The sequence below is a fragment of the Acanthaster planci genome, linkage group LG17 (genome assembly GCF_054643075.1).
Source record: "Acanthaster planci isolate LZ-2023a linkage group LG17, COTS_SCS, whole genome shotgun sequence".
NCBI classification, from domain to species: Eukaryota; Metazoa; Echinodermata; class Asteroidea; order Valvatida; family Acanthasteridae; genus Acanthaster; species Acanthaster planci.
Genome location: NC_141793.1, coordinates 3312084 through 3333339, shown reverse-complemented (window position 1 = coordinate 3333339; position 21256 = coordinate 3312084). Strand labels below are relative to the sequence as shown.

Below are 21256 nucleotides of genomic sequence, written 5' to 3'. Positions count from 1 at the left end.
TTTCCCAAGAAACTTCCCAAGTCTGTGATTGGATTATTGGTCGGGATGGACTGCTGTTGAGGGACAGGTTTCAGACACTCATCTTCAGACAGGTCGTGCGGTAGCCTTAATTCAAGGATGAAATCGTAAGAATGCTCACGTCCTCGGATGTTTCGTGTGAACTCTTAATACGGGACCCTCATTTCGGTAAGGTACGTAAACTTGTGCCGAGATGGCAAATAATGTAATACCCGGAGACTTACTTTTTCAGTGGCTGCAACAAACCCGAACCGACCCGACCCAACCCGAATCACGATCCGTATGGAACCACGACCCGAACCGAAAAGTGAAGTGAGCTGAGGGATTGTAACTTGAAATGCCTATCCCCAAGGCGGATCCCTATTCCCAGACGCTCATTAATTCGTCCGAAGGTTCGACAGTCCAAACACATGGGTTTCCCTTACCTAGGGATTCACCTGTCCGTAAATAAGACTAGCCAATGGTTTAGTGGCCGGAAGGATTGTTAATCCAAATAGCGCACAAATTCCATTAGTCCAAATTTGACTTTCACTTCCCTCCAGCATTCGATATTGTCTTTGGGACTAACTGGTGCTCACTGTTGACTTAGAACAGCTTACCTTCGGACTACTGAACCTTCGGAATAAAAGACCTCCGGATTATTGAACTTCCTGACCACCATCAAACGACAGTCATTACTATACGCAACCATATTGTAAACGGTTTATGAAACCTGGGGAAAAATTTACTTCTTTTTTTACCTTGGCTTGTCAACTGAAGCCACATTTCTGCTGTTTTTGTTACCCGAGCTCATGCGTTTCACGTAACAACCCACACACGCAATGCTGAAGTTTCACTAAAATCTGTGGTTATAAAGTACCGATTACGGAAGTGACCATGTCACCATGTCACGCGCACAAGTGTGTAAAAGGCATTAGCGCAAGAACCAGAGCATGAATCAACCTGCCGCATGCTCCGATTTTGTTTGCACTACATTTTCTGGTTCAAAATGACGTCACACTCTGGTACTCTGTCTGCTTCAAGAGTCGACACACATACAGATGTTTGCCTCAATACCTTGAAGAAAAAGAGGGGTGTGAAATCATACTGCGCATGCGTCAAGGGAAAATAAAGGTGGTGGGGGTGCAAGGGCGTAGCCGGGGGAGGGGCTTGGAGGCACGTGCCCCCACAAATTCCCGCTGCTCTCCAGGTGCCCCTCACTAAAAAAAACCGAATAAAATCATACTTTGCAATATTGAATAGATATTGAACAAGGCTAACAAAAGCTTGCCCCCAAAAACCACATTACTGATAGCTGGTGCCCCCCAGAAGATGCTGGTTCCCCCTTGTGCACCCTCCCCACTAGTAAAATCCTAGCAACGCCACTGTGGGGTGGCTTCAGTGCGCTAGCGTATTAGTCAGTGGGAAAGACCCCATCAGCAACCACTCGGATCATGTACACAATATACAAAATGCAATGGCGCAGTCACCGCTCCATATATTTAATGCATAGAGTTCTCCATGTAACTATTTACAATTCGAACCCCCAAACTCTTGGACCTTGGACCCAGTGGCGTAACTAAGGAGGAGAGAATGGGTACAAGGGCTTCCCCCCTCCGCAGCTTGAGGCCTGTGACCCCCGCTCAGAAATTAAAGAAGCTAAGCATCTGGTCATAGTCCGCTTTGCACCCATTGAGTGCCCCTTCCCGTGAATGAGCGCCCCTAGAGGGTCTGTTTTTCTTTCGACGCCACAGTCGTGTTTTTGATACAAGTACTTGCTTAAACTATGGAGGGCCTTTCGGACAAAAGTAAAACAATAATTCACAAAGTGTTCAACATCCTACACAGCTATCAGAATACTGGACAATAATACACATACTAATAAATAATAAATGAAGATTCAGACCTATTTAAAATTAATTGGACAGATGTCCATTTAAGGTTGAATCGAAAACCAACCAAAAGAAGACATTTCTGCCAACTTTTGCTACCCATACAAGTTGTTGGCAAATGAGAGTGGTCTATATAGTGTCTATATAGTGCACCCCTGCCAAATGTACCCCAATTACGCCACAGCTTCAAACAAAAAAAAATCCTGCATCCAGATTGGAATAGAATCACTGTTTGCCTTGCAGGTTTGTACAGATGCACAAAATTATGGACTTGGCATAAACGGACGGTAGCTACAGACTGCAAAGAAGACTAACGGCATCTACCGCCCGTGGCAATAATGTCGCTCAGGTCTCTTTCTGACGTGCCTGAGTGCAAAGCTTCCTCGCCAAGAATTGATTTACCCCATGAGCGATATCATGCCTGTCTACCTGTCTATTGTATTTCATGTTGCATTCAATGTTGTGATTACAGTCACTGGCGAGTGTTTACATCGAATTTTTTTTTATATTCCCGCCTGGTGTTTTTCAGCCGTTAATGCTGACAGATTAGATGGCCGCACGCGGACATGTTGTGAACCTTTCTCCACACGGATGCCCCGTGCCCAGGTTGAGACAAGTGAATTGGTTGTTTTAACAGGCCACGAAGTTCATACGAAGGACTAATGAAAGAACGTAATCCTTACAATTAAGACGTTGGCAGCAGCAAAATTGCCAGGTTGCCAGCGCTGACAGATGCATTACCCCCCTCCATAAATCCTCATTCTTCTCAGCGAGTGCTTTGGGCGGCCTGGAGTTTTCTGCTGGTGAAACTCTCGAGGCTTGCCAAAGGGGAGACCAACCGAAGAAAAGTGCCCGTTTGTTATTTCAAACTGATCGTCGTCATTGCAGATGTCGTACTTCATATTAAACCGTCGCTAAAAGGTCTATAGATTGGCTGTATTTAGTACAAACAAATTGAAATTGGGTTGGTTGAGAAAACATGCATCAGGTGATTTATTTATTTTTTGTACAAGCATGGATCATCAGAATCTCTAATTAATATAAGAAAATGCTGCCGTTGATACCATTATCTAAACAGTGTAACAAAAATCCATGTAACCTATTACGGGTGGTATAAATGATGGGCTACTGCACTCTTTCAACCTTAAATGTCATAACTTGGCTTGAGACAGATGACGTGGTTACAACGCCAATTTGGAAATCGTCATTGCCCGTCGTGACCCGTGAGGCTTAGCAAAGTTCATTTCAATCATATTACGTGCAGTCATATGAACTATACTACCTATACGAAACGTAATTTGACGCAATTCAAGTGAATTTACTTTGCAAAGTCGGATTTCCTTGTGCGGGAAAAAAGATCTTTTTTAGATTTTGCTTGTGTAAGTGTCTTAACCGGTACAACAGTGATAACATACATTCCTAAAAAAATCGACTGAAAATCAAATAAACTTTATAAATTCACAAGTCTAGACCTAGGAACAGATTCATTTTGAGCGCCTACAGAATTTCGAGACAGCAATAGCTGAGTTTCCATCCGGCTCTGCACCTCTCTCCTGGTCGATATTGAAAACTGGAAGTATCAGGTATCGTTTGTTTGTCGGTGTTTCTAAAGGGACGGATACACCAAATAAGCGGAGCACCCCAGGCGATGTTCCTTTTTGAAATGTCAGCTCATGGAAAATTTGTTATTCTAGGCGTCAGAGGGGTGGAGAAAGTGCGACGACAAAAACGGGATCGAATTCCGCCCCTCCAAACTGTCAAGGAAACGACCGGGGTTCCCCCCCCCCTTTTCAGTTGGAATTGTGACCTTTAATCGCACGGATTTACCATCAATTGCACTAGATCTCTTTTGACAGGCAAAACGCATTTACCAAAAAATCGATGAGCTTCGCGCTTGGAAAGAAACAGAGAGGAATCACACGGCAGTACCGCTCCATTTTGAATTGACGTTATACTTCTCGTTATAAGTCAGAAAAGAGGTATTCGTTCGGCAAATACCAAGGGCCACAGGTGTTGGCTAGTTTCCATGGCAACAGTACAAGATTGACACGGTTGAGGCAAACTTTCCCGGGCTCTTTGACGCACTTTTCAACTGATATTGAGGTTCTTTGGTGGTGGTTCTCACTGTTTACGTAGATGGATATACACCCCTGCAGGGATCGGGTCATCAGCACCGTACCGACCACGGTGATATCGGTACCAATAGACTCTGAAATCCCCGTTGTTCCCCACCGGTATGAAGTTACCAGGTTTTTTCTTTCTTTATGGGGGGGGGGTTTGGTGGCTGGTCAGGCGCGAGTTTCACCGGCTGTAAACCGTGCATCCGGCAAGTCATTTGGTATATAAAGCAACTGTAAAAGTTGCTTCTATTCGGTATCGCGCAGTGAAAGCTGAAACCAGTGAAAAGGCGGACACCGTGACAAAGCGAGCCCATGAGCCCAGTTAGCAAAATGTCAGGGACACTCCGTATACCACGTTATAATAAGTAAGACAATCATTCTGAATGAGGTTAACATAATTGTCCTTTGGTACATTTTATACCCTGATATCGCATTAGTTTTAAGTAGCACAGTTCTGGCAAGTTTTTATACATAATTATAGCAACCTCTTTGGCTGCTGGAACGGCTGTATCAGCGCACAGCAAATCGTGTATTAACTCATCTGACTTAGGCACCATTTATCAATAGAGATCACAATGTGCTGTTGTACACAAAACCTTGGAGCCTCGTAACCATTGGCAACAGACCTGCCTCAGTGCTCTAGGTAGTGCGTAGGTGAAACAGTAGTTGCAGTGTATCTTGAATACGTGTGCATTCAATGAGAGAACAAGTCTACAAAGGATAACATCGCTCCTGATTGCAAACAAGAATTACCAATCGGTTGGGAGTAACGTTTGTGTGATATTCAATAACTGACTGTAATCCACAAATTCCTGATGAGGCTAGCCTCTCAAACGTAAGGGTGTCAAACGAAGTGAACGGCGCACAAGTCAGGGACAGCCATTGACAAATTGGTCGCGTTTCATGACGCATGGTACAGAATGGAATAAATACGAAGAATCCAGCTATCGAGTCACTGTGGAGAGATTGGATGTGATGGTATTTGCAGTAAGTAACTAACGTTTTGAAGCACAGCATTCGGAACATTCTCAGCATGATATGTTTATCATACTCAGAGTTGACGATAGTCCCTCCCAAAACTCCACCGTGGAAACAAATTCGTCTGGGTGTGTACATGTTTTTCTCAATTTTCCAGTAAGTGAGAATTTGTCAGTTAAACCTACAGTTGAATAGAAATCAATGTTGCGTTGAATTGAATATGATACCGGTGTAATTTGCAAGGTGGTGCTGGCTGTACGTGTCATAATGACTGTCGCCAATTTACCGTTCGTTTCAATTGACCTACTTAGCCCCTGCAGCGTCAGCTTTGCGTTCGCATTCCCGTGGCTCGTTGAGGTGGTAGGGGGGGTGGGAGTCAAGCAGTTTGAAGTCGTTTGCATTGGCTGGTCGTACGAGTTTCTCCTTTTGGTTTACTTGGCAGCCCCAGTTGCTTGGTTTCGGAATGTCTTCGTTAGGAATGGGATCAACGCTGTTTTGCTTATACACCGCAAAATGGTGTTTGCCCTTTCCCTTTCTTAGTAAAGGTTCTTTAAGCTCAATGGTCGTGCAACAACACTGTGAAAGTATCTGCTGTCTGAATGATATGATTCTGAGACAGTGAGCGTACTTTATTCTGACTGTATCGATCATTTATAGGCCTTTTTCGCCCACGTGACTGGATTGGGCTAAATGTAAACAATACCACCTTATATGGACCGCCACGGCCACGGTGATCGCATATATTCCTACGGGCAGCTTCAACCACTTGCAAGCGCACCTGCGAACGTTGCGTGCTTGACTAGTTAATCTTGAATAAGTAGATTACCATTACAACACTATGCACCATTACCATCACAACACATAGTGGTCCGGCACGATAGTGACATCACAGGAAAAAGGTCTATGTGGGTTGACAGTTCGGAGCATCTGTTGTGGCCACACACACGGTGTAATATAGTAGCGTTCCAGATCAGATCGTCCCCGTATATTTTCTTGCCATATGGATTCCCTATTCCCAGAGCAAGATCCCCCCAATCGTCATCAGTGATAAACCTGCTAAGATTACTCCATAAATCATCTTCCTTGGACGGGGGTTTTAACGACGCCCTCTAGTAGACGTAAATACCCGCCCGTTGGTACCCCAGGAATTTTTAGCCAACTCGCGAGGTCGGCATGATACCAGCTGTCATTCTTTTCTCTTAATTTTTGTATTCATTTTTTTTTGGTCTCCTCAGGTCTCTCGCCGTTTCGTTTCAGACGCACGATCAAGAGTTTAAGCCACTTTCTCCCCGGGGATCCGTTGAGAGCAGAGCCGGCTCAGCAGACAGCGATCACTGTCACTCGCGATTGGTAGAGAGTCAAGATCATCTATTATACGCTACAGAAGGTCGGCCTCTTGACTCTGAAAAACAATAACCTGTCACCGGAGGACTCCAGTAATCTGCTCCTACCAGGACAGAGGTGAGCTGTTTCGTCATTTCATGTATTCTTTATTTTACAAACGGTACCGGTAGTTAACCAAACGTTGCTGTGCCTGACGAAGATATGACATTTTCGTTGATGAACGCGTAGTGTTTCATTCGCCCAAAGCGGTACGGTTGTACGGCCGAAGGAATTTTTTTGATTGGAAGACCGCATGAAATTACATATGAAGCTTTGTCGATGCATCAAACTTTTGACATTTATAGACGAAACGTGCACTTGAAGGCTTTTGTAATACATAGAAACTCATACTTGTTGGTATCCTCAATTTTTTCACCCGTACTTTTGTGAGGAGTAATTGCAGGAATGTCCTTAAACGAGCAGCAGGACACGTTTGTTCAAAGGACACAAATAGATCTTTAATAATTAAAAGTGATTTCTCGGAAATGTAATTAATTGGATGTTTTCTGCATGTTGGCGTTGCGTATGAGGCTTTTTGGAATCCATCCCAAAATGGCCTCACCTTTTCAAAGGTGAGGTATAGAAACCCTTCGTTTGATAGGGATGTTGTTTCGAAATTGTCCATTTGGACTGAGGCGTCATGAAAATCAGTTTTATCCTACGTGCTTCGTGACTCTCTGATCTGGAGGAAGATCATTCCAAACAACAAGAGGAAAAAAACCGAGAATAATGTATATATTTGGGACGCCGTTTATGTCGAGCTGCAAAGGGCATGCCTTTGGATGTTTTTTCAGGAAACTGTAACGATTCTGTGTTGTGAAATTTGAGGCGAAAACTACGATATAAATAGAATATAAAAAAGATGTAAATCGAATTTAAGAGAATCACGCCTCGAAACTCAAAACGTCGAACCTGTCGCTGTCAAACAGTATTAATAGAAATCTGAAATATGTCCACAGGGCTGAGCCAGTTGCTGGCTGTGCTCCCTGCGGTGTAAGAAATAACAAAATGCCGCCCAACAGATCACTACAAAATGTATCACGCGGAGGCGGCGTTGAGTACAGTTCAGGCTTAATTCTGATTGACACGCCACACAGAACACGCAACAATGTGGTATATATTTGTAGGGCTGCATGTACCTTGTAACCTATGTTTCTCTTCACATCCAGAGCGCGTTTTGCCTCTCTAACTTTGATGTGTTTTTTATATAACAGTTTGTGATCTTAGTGGATCAAAGGGCATTTTATTCAGTTACTTTGCAGTGTAAGCTGTGTACCAAACATCGCCAGCTCTCACATTCTGTCGTACAAATAACACATAGGCCTATGAAGCGACAGGGGTACCCCTATCAATTTGAATTTACAAGTTTTTTTTTCACACTCACGCCAGTGCGTTCAGTAGTTTTCTTCCTACTTCCAAAGTGAAAATGATCTTATATTTACACTAAAATAATTTCAGCTAACCACTCTACTGGAAACTCGAGTGGATCTCGACCAATTCGAGTGAGTAAATGTCAGTCTGATGTGTCTTGTCCTGAGTTTCAGGCTGAAGAAATGGATTTTCATTCGAACAGAAACGTCGGGACTGCTAGTGCCTAAACAAGCATGTTAACGACGTTCTAAGCCGATGTGCCCCGGTTGATGACGTCTTCTCCCCGCATGCAGTCGCTAGCGTGCACTGTTCGTAAGAATAAAAAGTGACCCATTGTTCATGTGGCTTGTCTTATCAACTACGTTTGAGGAAAATCAGTGATTTTTGAGGTCACCCATGGGTTGAGCAAGGAAAAGCCAGTAGCTGAAAACTTTCTATTATTTGTTAACGAGAAACACTTTTATTATTACTGTTCACTAACTAATCCCTAAACTGTGGTCACTGCGGTTGATTGAGTGTAATTAAAATGCTGTAGATGATGGTTGTTCTTTAATCGTAATCCCGCCCACCACAGCGACTCTGCTGCGTCTCAATTACAACACACCTCTGGGTATCGGCTCGTGTCACCTGCTCGCCGCAGATGGCCGCGGCTGTTGCTGAGCAGCGTTCGGGCTGGAGTGTTTGCTCTAATTATGCGCCACGGAGGTGTCGTTCCCCAATCAGTGGACGACGCTTTTGCCCGACACGTCCCCAGTCAAGTAATATCCGACTTATCCGGACAGGTGGAGAGGATATACATGTAAACAAAGAGTGTCGCTGTTTTCACCTCCCCGGTACGGTGAAACAGCCATGGCCCCTCCAAAATATGGCCCGTTAGGCGCGGTCAGGGCCCGGGCATTGCACAAAGCTTCTTGGAAAAAAGAACCCAAGTAAATCTGAATGATTCACAACTTGCCTCAAAGAAGCTGTTGGTATGAACGACAATTTTTCAGATGTTAAGTAAACTAGATAGGTTTTCGATAGCACCATGGATATCCCTTTTTTTGAATATGTGGGGTTCAGGCTGAAAAGAACTGGTGGTACTCAACGTTTAAGTTGGACACCCCTCGTGAAGCGACGATTGGGCGTAGTGGAGTGTCCGCCTTGTGGATCTTGGGTTGCCTGAAGAACCGTGGGCATTTTCAGATGTTTAAAGGTTATTTATTGGACTCCATTTCGTACGAGATCTGTTGAATTCATTAATCTAGTGCGGTGGTAGTTCATCATTTAAAATAAAACAAAAACCTTCACCGTTCGGATTTAATTGAGAATAAGAATTGAATCGATCTAGACTTAAAGCCAGGGACTCGAAACTTTCCAATACCAATATGACCAGAATTTTCATTCCAACAAAATTATTAAAACAACAACAACAAACAAACAAACAAACCCCTGCTCACGTCATTTGATGCATTATTGCACAAATGTAACAAAAATCAGTTTTTAACCTCTTAGACTGGCCGAGCATCTCTCGTGTGAAGTGTACACCAGCTCCTGACCTCTACCTGGCCAAGGAAGTGTAAAAGACAATCACTTTTGAACAATGCAGGCTCATTAAGGGAACGACCATACTGATATCTCTAACAATTCAACTCATTAAACTGTAGAGGCAAAACCTCTGCCGTTCAGATCTGAGGAAGGCCGGAGATCTTAAATAATTCATCAAGGGGATTTATGCATCAAGCGAGAAGGGGTGGGAAGTTGCCACAGAGGAATATTTTCAAAGATTACTACGTACACAAGAACCTCTCATGTAAATTTCATCTGTGTTCATGGACATGCTTGGGTAATGTTGGCACTTAAAACCCATTTTTATAGAAATTGGTACTTACTCATAATGCCTGTCCGCTGTACTTTTTTACGAATTTTTTTTCTTCAGTTTACAGGCCTCCCATTTGAAACCAAGAAGTATACCTCACTGTGGTTACACATTAAACTTTGAAATCTTCTTGCACTGAAGGGTTTATCGTAAAAAAAAGAAAGAAAGTAAAGTGCAAACTGGTGGTGTTAAATTGTTGATTTAACACCCTCCGATAACAGAGAACTGCGTCCAGTCTGGTGTATAACACTTACAGTTTTTGTCAGTGTAATGGAGAAACTGGCTTGCATCAAGGCCAATGCTATTGCTGTGCTACTTGTTTACGTACAGCCAGGTAACCGTGTTATCTGGGATGTGTCCACGAGCAGGATATGTTACCTCAAGTGCTTCCTGAAATCTACATGCACATGGCATTGCTATGAAACGGACCATGCGATACAATTATTTTACTACAACCTTGAAATTACGCGTTCGGGTTTCAGTTACTAATATTCCCAAGTTTGTTTTGCTATCTTCTTAATCTGCATTTAGGACCTCAGTTTTGGGTTTTATGCTAATTTAAATTTACGTATTTATGAGCACAACTGTGATGTCATCTCAGGCACTGAACTTCTATGTTGCATTGATTTGTGCTAAAAGAAACAGCTGGAATTTTTCTATTTTGTTGTCGCAGATTTCCATTTTTTGACTATTTACTGTTGTTTGTAAGTATAATTAGAGCAATAAGCCAGCCAGCAACCTTTTCTCAGACATGTTTTCAAAGGTAAATTCGAAGTTCAAAATTTAAATACGAAAACATGTAAACTGAATAGGGCGGTATCTTCCGTGATTTAAATCGCAGCAGCAGCGCTCTCACTTTGGAAATCTGCGATGTTTAAAAAGTTGACTTAATGCCAAAAGGATTCCAAACATTTTTTTTCATGCAGTTAAGAAGAGTTTAAAGATGCACAATTAGAATAAAAACTCTTTGCATGGATCGTTTGAGATTGTTCGGTAGTCTTTGACCCTGGTGGCCGGCCATATGTCGTTTGACTGTCATTTCACATAACCATGGTTCAGTTGAGCAGATTGCGAGGAGGATACATGTTGCCAGCGTGCGAGGAAATGACATTAATGCGACTGCAATACAGGCGTTTCACAATAGTGCGCCTCCAAGAGTTTGCAACGCGTCCACCAATCACAGTGCGCGAAACCTGTCGACCCCAATGCGCGTTTGGAAAGGGTCGACAGATTTCGCGCTCTGTGATTGGTCAACGCATTGCAAACTCTTGGAGGCGCACTATTCTGAATCGCCCGTATTGCGTTCAGAAGAAATACGGTGAATCAAACGAAATGTCGCGCCGTATTTTAGCAAAACACTGCGGCGCAATTGTTGACAAATGTTCCTATAATAAGTCACGCATGTTTTAATATCAAGCGAAATGCAGCTGGTTAGGGTGCAGATAGAAGGGAATATGTACCCATGATTACCTGGCCCAAGATTTGATGCACATTTACCACGTTTGCTGATCGTTATCACCAGACTTATAACGATCAGTGTCACAGTCAAACGACCGCACTTGAAGACGGAAATCAGGATAATAACATTGCTGCTATTCCAAGTTGCATCGGCACCAGTGATATTACGCCCATTAGCAAACTCATCACTGTAGATTTGGCAAATACATGTGTAAATTTTCAGCTCCTCATTCTTGTGTGTTATTACAGACGTCTCCGGATGAGAGCCATTGGCGATCGGCCGGGCGTTTGCCTTAGGGTCGGCTCGCGGCCGGCACGTATCCGTCGACTTGTCCAAGTGTAGGCCTGCTTCCGATTGGCTGTGAAATTATGATTTGTTGAAAGGAGCGTGATCGTCGACGTGAAGTGGGCACGACGTGCACTCTACACATCGGCAAACGTACCACTTTCGGGGAGCGACAATCATTGCGGCGGAGGGTTTTTTTTTTTGAGTGCGAGAAAAAAAAATGACCGGCTTGCTTTTTAAAATTAATCTTTGGCTGAACTAGCTTTGCCGCTCCCCGTTTGTTCCGTTTAAAGACAAAAGTCATAAACAAGCATTCGAGCCTGCGGCAAAAATCAAGGTATCACATTTGATCGGATTCTCCCCTGCCTAGTGATGATGTGAAAACAAACGATGCTTGGAGTTATCCCAGTGTTTTAGAGAAATTTCCAACATTTTTCACCAAAGTCATTAAAAATAACTGCACCAAATACCCCCAAATACTCAAACGACCAATTATTCAGACGGCGTTCATAATAAATTTGGAATACCGTTTAGAGAAAGTTTTACTTTGAGCAATTCCTTACAGCTGCACTGATTTAATTTGCGGCTTTATGTCATTCAGTGAAAAAAAGACGGCAAAAAGCAACATTTCTACACCGCCGTAAGCTTCCACGGGTTCTCCCGCCAGTGGAGTGGAAGCTTTCTGCACGCAACGGAATACGCCTGTCAAGTAACGACTCCATCTGCTTTTTTTGGAATGTTGTTGACTTAAGACGAGCCCCTGGATCGGTAATGAACATCTGATGCGCAGTCGAAACCCAGGAGGTCTGACCAATTCATATTTTTTTGTCGTTGCAAAGGTTTACTCTGGCTGTCTGCCCGGGTTTCCTGGACGAGCCACAGTGATCTTGACAAGGGCTAACACATTGACTATATGGTGGACCGCTGACGGATAAAAAAACGCAGGATTTCAATGTGTGCTTCTCTCAATGACAATCGATCATCTCCTCGCAGTATCTGCCGTGTGCGATGCTCATGTATTTTGATTTAATGCATACAGGTTCGATGCTACAAACTGACTTTGCACGAGGGGTCTATCAAGCGAATCCAAAAGTCAGCCGTCAAAGCTTATAGTCCTTTTGGTTATTTTATCGTATTGCAGTTCTTTAATATCGGCTGCAGGAGCTGCATTAAATAGCGAATTAAGCTTTCATCATGGTCGAATTAGTGAATGCTACAAATTAATGATAATTAGGCCTATGGCTATCCTCTGTGTGAAAACAGCCCCTCCTAGACAACACGGACGCCATTTGGCTCCGATAATACGTGGAAAATTTGCAATTGAAATACAAGAAATCCTGTGGGACTTTGAAGCTAATGAGAAGCCTATAAAAAACTTTTTAGTTTTTTTTTCGTATTTTTGCATATGCCTCTGTCTTTTATAGGACTTAAGTGATCATTTGATAGGTCATAACAGGCTACGTCGCCCTAAATGCAAATGGCACTACATGTATTAACAACGGTCGATGGGAAATCTACGAGAAACAGCACCCCAACCACAGAATAGAATGGACACGAGACATTGGCAAATAGCAGATACCCTTGGGGTAAACCTCATCTAACTTAAGTTTTTCTCAGTTTGTTTGTGTTTACTTTTGATAATGGCTTTTGCGCGAGGGCTGCCGATAGCGGTGGTGTCAATCAGCAACAGTAAACGTTCTTAAAATTAGTTCGACACCTTTGTACACCGACCAATCGTGAAGGTGTCATGGAGGTACATAACTCTTTCACTGACAAATCCAGCTTGGCAATAAATTGTGCCTGCTACGTTGACCAGTCATCTCTAGAAAAAATGTATTTCAAAAGACAGAGAAACTAGGATTGCCTTCATTACGCACAATAGTGAATGCTGAATTTCAATATCTTAACTCGCACTAGAGATGGAACGTTGAAGAGACGTATGGGCACTTGTTATGACATGTACAATTCTCCCAAAAAATTGAAACATGACGACTTACGTCACGCCGACTCGAACATGTTCAATGAGCACCGAGTCGGCGTTCTTTAACCTCGTTCCCATGGATACGATCTTCCCACGCCACGCTGGTCCCCACCATGCTGGCGCTCATGAACTGAAGGTCGAAACTGGCCTTCGGCCGCACGTATAGGTGTTGATTATTCCGAATAACCATCGATGAACTTCAGTTTGCGCGTGTGCCGTCGAAATAGAATACCCGACTGGCAAGGTGTCACAGAGCTTGTCTCAACCGACAGGCAATCATTGGCGTTAGACTGATTTGATTCATTTCTCCAGAGCAAGAATTAACTTGAGTTACCTTCCTGGGAACAAGGCCTTGTATAATTGCAGTTACTGACAATACAATACGCCGGACGGAGACTGCTCTACGGAGACCGCTCGCCCACTGGACTCATTTCTCTGCAGGCCCCGCAACAGTTTGCGCGCCGGCGTATTATTTTGTTTATTACCCAACCGTCTGGGAATATACCATACACTTTCCAATCGAAACTGGTTCTTGAGAGGAGACTAGTCTTCATGCCTCCTGGGAACTTCCCCTGGTGAAATGTCGGACTCCATTTCTCTTTACAAAAAATCCTCCAGAGCCATGATTCTAGCCTTTACTCAAGTTGAGTTTCCCCAGCGTGTTGTGTCAAAAATCGAGAGCGAACTCCCGCGTCGTACAAGTTCAATGCCCGCCTAGCACCATCACAACAAAAAATACGGTTCTGCGAGCAAATTCATTCATTTTGTACGGGCCGTTTATTTTGTAACATCCATAATCCTGCGTTCGTCATCCTTCCTGTCCGTTTCCCTGGGCTGATCGCTTCCCTGGGACCTGCGGCTGCTGTCAAAGCTGAAGAACAAACATAGACAGCATCTCATTCTCACAGACCCCTTATCCTTGCTGATTGAGTGTTAAAAAGACCGAAGGCTCTCATCACACGTACTGTTTGCATCCCCACGATATTGCGGGTACTAAAAGGACCGTGTGAATATGCCAAACATTAACGCTTTGATGGAAGTCATATTTTTTCGCTGTCATGTCGCCTGTACGCGCTATTTCCTTTGTGGTACTATGCATGAAAAGGCAAAATAAACATGACAGCAAATTTACGAAAATCAAATTAAAAACAGTGACGCCAAAAAGTACGAGCTAAAGTGAATCACTCTAAAATAACACCATAAAAAGCGAAAAAAACGATTCACATAAATAATCTGCCTTGAGCAGAAGCAACCCCACATCGGTTGAAATGAGCCTTGTTAGTCGGGAACTCTCATTTTGTTGGCAGCGATGCGTCCGTATCCAGTGCATTTCATAGTCTTTTTTGAACCAGCAAAGTGCATTCCCGACCAAAGGAGCCAGCGTTGCTAAGAAAATTGCGCCCTCTCTTGGTCCAGCTTGGGGCTCATAGGCAAAGCGTAGGAGAGCAAACACGATTGTTTATCTTCCTCTCATAACTGTTGATTCGTCAAACGTTCTAGGGTAACCAATATCTCGAGGACATTTTCCGGCTAAACACGATGTAATAACTCAATCGTTCCTTGAGGGTGACAGAGGCTATAGTCACAACTTGCTATGATAAATATTGAGCATTGGTTGTTGTTTTTTAATGCATAGTGTTTCACGGCTCGGGGCCGCCGTCCGGTTTCATCAGGGGTCCGCTGGGTGTTCCCGGGAATGTGACCAAATGACAGAGACAAGTGAGTTGTCAGTGCCATGGAATGCAGGGCAAGTATACTGCCGGAAACACACAGAATTTCATGGAAGAAAATGATCATAATTCACTTGACGAGTCCAGTCATTGGCGCATCGGGGGACTCTCTGTAAACGCCAGGCGCACAAGCACTTTACACTTATGGAGAGCTTGTGCAATGGGCATACTTCACTGCGTGTAAGTACGGCCCGCGGTCGTGTTGCTCTGGTGCGACTAAAGCGCGCCCGTGCGCTTCTAATTTAGTGCCAGAATGTGATTATGAATAAACTACTAACAAGATGGTCTTCTTGAGCTGAAGAGTGGAACACGACCATTTTCTCTCGTCCCTCGTCGCCAACCCCCCTCAATTGTGGAGGCACTGTTGCATTCATTTCGCACAGTGAAGTCTGGAGTCGTTCACATTCAGTCTAAAGTCGATGCACCCGTGGACAGAATTATGATTGCCGATGACTATGTTCGAATCGAATTTCACGGTGCTCGACACGATCAAGTATTGATGGATGTGCGTGCTCCCTGGCTATTTTGATAAGGATAGGCTGCAGTTTCCGAGTCGAAAATCCAATCCCCGCACGCCCGAGCAGTGGACGTGTGCGCGTGATCTTTTTGCACAAATCCACAATTTTTACTCGAGAATCACATCGGGAGTATTATGCCTGGAGCAACCCAAAGGAACACAAAAAAATAACAGTCTTGCTTTTTTCCCCAAAGCACATCCCCAGGTTGCAAAAGGAATGGGAAGTTTTTCGATGTTCATATGTTTTGTCTTCACTTTTTTTTTATCATGTACATTTTTCTCCCTGTTTTAGTAATGATTTGATATAATCCTACTTTGCCATTTTCATGGTCATATTCTTCTCCGTTTCAATCATGTTCTCGTTTGGACCGTATGTTCTGCTCTCTTTCGATTGTTAAATATTAATCTAAACTTTCTTACCTGATGCACTAACCATGTGAAATTCGGCTGTAGGGTTGTGAGACGTTCCGTTTTTACAAAACGAAATGCATACGTAAATAATAATTGAAAATACTGGAAAGACACCTGCGACAAAACCAGAAATCTCTTAGTTGTCAAAATTTTACGAATTTGGCATTTCTGTGCAAACCCCTGGGTTCACAGAAAGTGCTGTTTTGTCAGTCGTCCCCAAGGTGTGCGTATTTGTAACTTCATTGATTCTCTGAATACGGTTCTGGAAAATTACAAAAGCAATTTTGCCACAACTTAAAGGAAAAGCTGTTTTCCACTATAAACAGAGGGCGCCTGTGTTGATAGAAGTTATGCCCTGCAAGCGTCTTCAAGGTCATTACTTATGTTATATGTATATTCCTATGGAACAAAAAACTGACGGGGAGGATGCCTGCCGCCATGCCTATTAAACCTCTATACCTGCGGTTCGCTTCCAGCTTTATGATAATCTCTCTACGTAGGCCTATGCTTACGTAGATAAATGGCAGTTATAAGTTGTTATGTTAAAGGTGGAGCAGCCCCAAAATGTTACAGGGTAATTCCAGAAATTAGAAGTCCAAAAAGTGACATTTTTGTGTCCCTGTTACATCTGACCTTTGTTATCTGACATGGAAATATCACCCCAATTGATTTAAAACTATTACCATTTGTTTGGAAGGTACTTTGCATTAATTTATTACTCTTGGAAATTAGAAAATGTGTTCTGAACTCACAAAATCATATGTCAGATGTAATAGGGACACCAAAAATAAAATGGACCCCTAATTTCTGCAATTACTTTGGTATCCAAATTTTTGACGTAGTTGTTGAATCGTCATGTCATCTTGGATTTGTGACGCGGCTACGCCAAGCTGTTTCATCTTCAGTGAAACTGTGACCCAGATAATGTCCCAGGTGAACTTTTTTGCCTCAGAATTTCGGATTCCCTTTCTTGCTCGTTTTCGTCTTGTCTCTGAGGACGATTGATCAACGATAGACGAACACAAACACAGGAACTGATTGACCTGTTCGGTATCCCGGTAGACAAAAATTCTGAAATTCCCAAATGGAGTCTTTGGGAATTTTATTACATGTACCATTTCATAGGAGAAACTTAATATCAAAGTCCTCTTCCGAGACTTAGTTTGACCAAGACGTAATTAGACTTCTTGGAAAATTTGAAAGGTCTCCGGGGAGCAAAGTTTTTTCACTCCAGTATTGGTCTTTTACCATCGGTTTCATCAAATTCTTGGTGCATAGCTTACCAAATACGGGGGCTGGACAGAAGTCCACCGCCTGCCGGCTCCCCGCGGGTACAGGAGGGGCGAGAGGTGTCGAGGGTTCGGGGTCGAACCCCTTTGCTGAGGCAAGAGGGGGCTAATGCCGGGCGCGTGGCCAGGCTGGCCTCCGAGACCGTGGGGCCCCGTCCGGGGCCGAGACCGCATGCGACGAATGAGCCAATTATTGGATATGCACAAAATATCCCGGAGTAAATTGCGCGGGAAAGACTGCAGCTGATACTGTAATGCTCCCCCACTATCGGATTTCTTTATCTGTAAATTCCCGAATCAGTCGTCAATTGCAACCGACGTGAACTTAAAAGTAATCCCCTCGGTTCCTATTCCAGCTGATTAGCGGGCATTCCAGGTATTCAAACTTACCTCTGAGGCAGTCCTGTATTCCCCCCCCCCTTCGAAATCGCCACAAGTGCCGCAGATTGCAACCCGTGTACAAATTGACATCGCGCGCGCCTATGGCATGTCAGCCCTGTGCGATCTCGATCCCTGGCGGATGTTGACTATTTCAATCAAGGGGTCGCTAATGTCTTCGCGGAATCAAATTGCCTAATCCGCCGTCCAACACCCAAGGGATATTTAACAACGTTGTAACAGAGAACTCTCTCCCATCAACCTCCCTGGAAGAAATTGGAAATCTCTAAACACGATGTCTGTGTGGCCAGTATGCAATCGGGAACGATACCGCCTCTGAAAACCGATCGCGGCCCCGGAGATGTCGGGTAAATTTGCACCCACCCATACGGGTAAAAATGTGTGCGCTCACCGCGTGTCGTGTTTGCCGGGCCTGACGTGAGTCCGCTTGCGGGCCGTGACAGGACATGAAGATTCGACCGGCGAGCCCGACCCACGAAAATCGCTGGAAATTACGGTTTGATTGCCTGGTGCGGCAAACACAATTTCCTATGTGGCTCAGTTTCGCCAAATATTGTCACTTCGCAAAGCCGAGGGGGAATTGGAACACCAAATGATAAACCCACATGCACCAGAGGTATTTGTTGAAGAGGGAACGTATTTATTCATAAACGGATCTAATATTTGCTTGGCAATACAGAGAAATTTCCAATGCATTAGTATCAATAGATAATTGCCCACTGCTTTTCCCTTGATTTAAATCAAGCCACAGCCTTCTCGTTTCTGCAAACATCCATTGTAGGTCTATATCTTTTTGCATTTGCATCATTCCTAAGGTACTGTGCATTCTATTGTTATTATATCCTATACGTTTTTACTCCGTTGCCAAACTCAGTATATCACAGGGCACGCATAATATAGAACAAAATAGTAGAAATTGTAGAAATTCTCAACCCTAATGTGTTTAAGCCTTCTCAGCTCGTTCTTTAGACGATTTATATCGGTCGTTAATCAATTCATAGTCTTTTTCCTTAAAATACCAGCGAACAATTTGGTATAACTGTCAAGGACCGCGTTCGTTGTCATCTGTGCATGATCAGTAGAGAGCACTGTTTACACCATTGGTACCTGAACGATGTGTGTCTCCTCATTTGGAACGTTGACAAAGTCTCGATATAACAGGAATTTTCACATTTTGGAGATGTCGCCTCAAATCGCTTCAAATATTTGCCGAGTTCCTTTCTCACATTCGTGACAAACGTGCAAAGTCAATGGCAAAAATCGCGGCAGACACTCTCAAAACATTTTATCCCGCAAAAAATCTCGTCAAATGCTTTTCTCTTGGCTGCAGAACTAACGAATGTCTCAGCGTTCTGACCGATAGAGACGAAGGGCATTTACATACAGTCGTTAAAGTGAAAAGGAACACGCCTCGACAGGAGGAGTTCTCGGAGGAAGAAAAGGTCGACGTTTATTCTGTCCCCCTTGAAATCGATTTGCGCGCAAATGAGATTGAAATAAATAACATTTCAATGTCAACAGGCATTACATACAAGTACGTGGGTATGTCAGTCATTACAGACAATAGTGGTTATCTGTGACAATGCTTTCAACCACATCAGTAGTGATGATGAGTTGCCCCTCGTAAGGTTCAACTCCTCGCGCAGTTTGTGTAATTTACAAAGTCCCTATCCGGCAGCAGCAACTTGATCGACTACCCACCGCTGCTTATAAGTGAGGCCTGTGCAGCAAAATAGCCATGCTCTAACTGTGATGCTAAAATATTTTCGTATGATGCGATACAGTAGGCAAACTTATAAGTGAGGCTAGTCAGCGTCACGAAAATTTGCAAGCAGAAGGCTCGAACAAGCCTCACTTATAAGTTTGCCTATTGTATTGCACCAAACGATAATATATTAGCATCACAGTTAGAGCATGGCTATTTTGCTGCACAGGCCTCACTTATAAGTAGCGGTGGGTAATCGGATAGGATGCACCAGCAACAGCCGGGCTAAAAGTTTTCTCATTGACTCAGTTCTCTTTAAAAGAATTGGGCAGATTTAGAAAGCTGTAGAGAATCTTGTCACGCGGGATGTCCTCAGCAGTCCTAATGCCATGGGAAGGAAGAGTTGGGACAGGCTTTTCAATATCAAGTTTTCTCTTGTGGATATATCAGTATGCCCGAGTCATTGCCAATTCGGACGCCAATCGGTAGCGATGATCTTGCCTGCGTTTTGTCCTTAAGACGAGAAAAACCGTTTGATGCGCTTACAAGCGACGTGGGAGATGGGCTGTAACCTCAGACGATCAGAGAGTGCTTAAAACCGGAGGTCAAGTGCAGGCTGGAGGGGGGGGGTAGGCTGAAGAGCTGAGTTGACGGGGCCCATCCACTGGAGAGAACTGTTCTGTGGCTCCCAATCAATCATAGCGGACTTTACATTGCGAATGAAAGACAGAATATAATTCAGAACGGTTGAAGGACACAGCGAGGAGGAAACTGAATGGGCAAAAGGGTGCTGGTAAGAGTTGGGCCCTGGAAAATCAATAGGGGTGGTGGATGAAGGGTGGCATTACAGACGACCATGAAATCACAACAGGTCAGCGACTCCGCATATCGTGTAAAAAGTTGATTAACGGTGATGGTTAATATAGGTGTGAAATTACCTCAGGGGTTAATTCGTATATGATTTGCAAGGGTGTTAGATAACAAATATTGTTGCTAGTAATGGATTTCAAGCGAAATGCTTTGTTAATTTTTATGACTGATACGTGCAACGAATGATACTTTGTAGACAGTGGCGCGTACAACGGTCCGCTGCAGATTATGCGGGCTGACGCTTCTTGCTAGCCTCCTATGTAGCCACACTCACAGGTTGCACGTAGCCTTGTGTTCAAGCCTCATGCCAAGCGCGGCTTTTGGGCACAGCCCACACTATAGCGCGGATGCAGTTGCGGATCTTTCTGTAACTTGAACAATAACTATGTACAACTATGCCCTTATTGTCTGTTTATTCTGTCCCCCTCGATGTTTTTATTGCCTGCCAGCGGTATCGGTCCTATTTGATCGTAACATACGGAATGGGCTTCGTCTCGCGCCCGATTAGAGTGCTTCGTAGGCCCTACAGATGTCCTCCTAACACCCGGCCCCAACTCCAGACATAGGCACCGGCGTGAATTCCTCACGCCGGTAACTTTTTGTCCCTTCTTTTGTGTTCCTGCTCCAAAATACATCTTGGTTTCTCGCGGGCAAGGTAACTTGAATTAATGGACTACCTCCCAAGCTGGATAGCTATAAACGATTCTAATGAGGAGGTTCATTGGTGATAACCAACAAATTCAGGTAAAACTCGCTTACATCAATTTACTTGTGCATTAATTTGCACACGCGGATAATAAGTACTTCCGGGGAAAAAATGTGGTACAAAAGAGTACACCGTAGAATGGATTCCTTGCAACACGCAAAGCATTTAGCCGCCAGGTCGCTGGATCCACCTATTGCATTAGTTAACTCTTGAAACTTTTCAAAAGGAGATGTCGGTACTAATCGAAAAATGATCTTATCGTCCCTCCGCCTCCCGTCTTTTCTCCTATATGTGATTGATTGAGT

The 21256-nt window shown here is 43.8% G+C and overlaps 1 protein-coding gene across 3 annotated transcripts in view; it reads left to right on the top strand.

Moving 5' to 3' along the window:
- The window catches only part of LOC110982575 (G protein-coupled receptor 54-like), an 85516-nt gene that overhangs the window by 12587 nt on the left and 51673 nt on the right, over nucleotides 1-21256 (top strand). For 2 of the 3 annotated variants that reach the window (XM_087147839.1, XM_022241084.2), the window contains one exon: nucleotides 6223-6448. The gene's annotated coding sequence lies outside the window, so the exon portion shown is untranslated. Of the gene's footprint in view, nucleotides 1-4767; nucleotides 4997-6222; nucleotides 6449-21256 lie in introns of those variants that run through there. The other variant, XM_087147841.1, reaches the window with a different exon arrangement.